The sequence below is a fragment of the Cygnus olor genome, chromosome 4 (genome assembly GCF_009769625.2).
Source record: "Cygnus olor isolate bCygOlo1 chromosome 4, bCygOlo1.pri.v2, whole genome shotgun sequence".
NCBI lineage: Eukaryota > Metazoa > Chordata > Aves > Anseriformes > Anatidae > Cygnus > Cygnus olor.
This window is the reverse complement of record NC_049172.1, coordinates 70,389,003-70,392,591: the sequence shown is the minus strand read 5'-3', so window position 1 is coordinate 70,392,591 and position 3,589 is coordinate 70,389,003.

The window sequence follows — 3,589 nt, the reverse complement described above, 5'->3', positions numbered from 1 at the left end:
AGTGCATGGAGCTGGTTTGAGACAGACTCCCCTGGGTTTCTGAGCCACCAGTGACTCCAGTGCCTGGCAAGGCTGCAGTTGCTTCAGGCAAAAATTGTACCTAGGTATTGCAGACCATTTGTGCCACTGAGGGCTCCTGTGCATGAAGGAATGATCAGATGCCACTCACGTACTGATTAACCTGAGAGGGGAATGGGGGAAGTAGGGAATAAGAAAGTTTTATTCTCACCGTGGGTGTGTATTTCTCCATGATGTGATATGGCCATGGCTGCGTTGCTGCTCAGCGTCTACATTTCGATTGGGATAGCGCGTTGCACTGTTGATAAATGTCTATGCCTCCAGGCATAGCTCCAGGGAGGTGTGCAACCTTATGTTGTGAAGCAATAGTGCAACAGAGGCAGGTTTGGTTGTGGGTGTTGGGTGCTGAGCTCTTTTCTGCCAGAATGAGAACTGGCTGATGGCCACGTCCTGAAGTAATGGGTCAGACCACAGCCTCCTCTTCCAGGACAGGGGTTAACAGTTGATTCAGAGAAGAGTAGGTCCAAGTACTATCTTATTATAAGACCTTCCAAAAGATACTGGTGAAAACACAATTTCTGAACTGATTTTCCCCCTTTACATCTGACTCAGAACAACTTCTTGTTCTTAACAGGCAGTACAGTTATACTGAGTGATGCTTCGTGCATCCAGAGCAGCTCTGCTCTGAAAAAGAAGTAGTTGTCCAAGTTGTCTATATTATAATGCTTGATATTTTAGTGGACTATTTTTTCTTTTTGTCTTTAAGGGACTTTCTTCCTGTTCTTGTCCCTGCTGCTGTTCCCCCTACCCCAGCAGAAAAAGAAGACTGTGCAACCAGGAGAACCTTACACTTAGATCTGTGGTAAGGCCATTTGGTACAAATTGGCCGATGGGAAGCACTGCTGGAAGAGCAGCAGTGAGTCAGAATTCCCTGGGTTGTGGGGCATTAGCTCAGTTATTAGAAGGTGTTGATTAATCTCAGCCTCTTCTCAGACTCTTTATGTCTCACTTCCAAAATGTTGCCTCCTTCTGTCCTTGGTGTGTGATTTTTGCTAGGATTTACTCCATATTCTGAGATTTACCTCCTATGCTGAGATATACCTTCTTTGCTATTTAGATCCTAGAGAAAAGGGGACATTGTGTAATGTTTCTGTTTGCCTACTTTGAGCCATTCCTGGCACTGCAACCTAGGCATTTGTGGCACTCTTTGGAGCTCTGTCCATGTCTATCATGCTTGCGGTGAGACCGATGGCAAACCTTCTCCTGCCTTTCTGAGGGGACACAGTCAGGGTCTATTTGCAGCAGCAAAGAAAGTCACTGTGTGAGCCTGTGGGATGCAGGCTGCTGGTGCAGTCCCAGGCTTAGCTCCTGGCACTGTTATTTCCTTTCTCTTTGCATCTTTTCCTTCCCATATTTCGTCAGTTAGGCATTAAATTGTGCATTAGGAAATTGCAATGGCTTTCCAGGATCTTTCAGGTATCTTCTTCCCAGATGCACAGCACAGAGTGGTGTTTTGGAGGGAAAGCCTGGTCTCACGACTGCCCATGGACTGCAGCTGCCTGATGGGCTCCATGCATTGCCCAGCGCAGGAGAAGGGAGCAGGGTCTGAGTTTTGTGCTCAGTGCACTTGTGTGTCCTTAGAAGAGTGATCCCACATCTTGGCAGAGATTTCAGTTTTGATATTTTGCCTATGTGATCACAGGTGGCAACTTAGTTAAATCATTTGAACATCTCTAACCTGCTATGTCAAAACCTGAATACAAATCATTGCCCAGATTCCACTAATTGATGCTAAATAGAAAGAAAAATAACATAGGAGAAAAACGTTCCTAGAAACAATCAATAAATTAAAGATTCTTGGGGATATAAATTCAGCAGTTAAATGAGATACTAATGAAGATGGGAATTTAATGGTGAGTACTCTCATTACATTGTTTTAAAAACTCCATTTGATGTAGATTTGGTACTGGTAAAAGGGAGACAGCCTTGTGACAAACGTCCATGAGAACAAAAGTTGTTCTGCCATTTGAGCATAACTCCTGCAGTTTATCGCGGAGCAGCTTTGCTTCCCCTTTTCTGCAAGTTGTTGCAAGATCTGGTGGGGAAGCGTGGAGCAATTAATTAAGAACAAAAACAAACAAACAAACAAAACAAAACAAAAAACCAACTAATGACTGTTCCACGGCATCAGTTTACTTCTTGGAGCCTAAAAAGTACAGGATATTAATACATGCATTGTTTTCTGGTTTTCTTTTTTTGACACTGGAGGACTGCTGCAGAGCTCAAACCACTGCTAATGGTTTTAAAGGAGTACTTTAATTAACTAGAGTTGGACTGAGCTGGTTTGGCTGCAAACAAGTATTGGGCTTCTAAAGAACAGAGTTGCTCAGGTATTGCCAGACTGCAAATTAAGGTTGCTGCTTCCCAACTCATCTCAGCCCTGATGGGCAGCACTGTGCTGCCGCTTCCTCGCTCCTGCCTCTTGCCCCATGGTTGGATGTTGTTCCTGTTTCCTAGCTCAGAAGGCATTTCACTTAACCTGGTCTGGATAGCTGCCTTAGGATGAGATGAATGATGCTCCTCAAATTCCAATTTCTCATTGCAGCTTGGGTAACAACTCAGATCGATAAATCCAACATTCACAATCAGGTAAAATGCCCTGGAGTGGGCAGTTTCCCAGCTGCTGGCTGCAGCCCACTTACCATCCCAGGGGATGCATATCCTGCTGTGCTTGGACCAGTAACACTCTTGGATAGGAAAATGCATCAAACTCCACTTCTGCGCAGGCTCCAGCCCCACTGTGGCTAGGAAGAGGCAGCTTGTTAATGCCTCTGCTTTGCCTTGACACCAGAGAGGCATTTTTCTCGTGTCAGTGTGGAATCTGGTGAATGCAATTATTTACCTTTACTTCACACTTATGTTTAAACTGCATCTCTGCTGGTACATGCCCTGTTTTGATTAATATTAAACTTCCAGATCATCTTTTTGAATTGGAGCAATTTCTTACGACAAATAGTCCGGAGAGCCAGATTTCTGAGTGATTAGTAGCAGGCTGAGAGAGCTGGATGCTTGGGGAGCTTAACGATTCGTGGCCAGATTCATTCACCATGGTTAGAGTGGTGGGCATGTCACAGCTGCGATTCCTCTGGCAAAATCTCAGCCTGAAATAATTTTAAATCAGGAGTTGAGTTTTTCATCCCCCCCCGCTTTCGAGGTTGGCTGCCTTACTGCGAGGGGGGAGGAGATGCATCCTCCCAACCAGGGACATACTGAAAAAACTCTGGCCGCGAGGACCTGCTGGGCTGTAAGTCTGTTCTTCCATTTTCTTTAAATTCATAGACACAGAGGGGAAAAATCCCACTGGCTTTGTGGTATTGATCCCAGGGGATGCGTATCCAGATGCTGTGCAGGGTGGGGGCAGACCTGGATGCATGGTTGTGTTTTGGTTTGGTTTACCAAGGACTGGGGGATGGAAAGAGTGGTTAAGAGAGAAAGAGTGGTTAAGAGAGAAATCATGGATATCACATGAGCTGTTGCAACAAAAGGAGGAAAAAGCCTTCACTGATTTCAT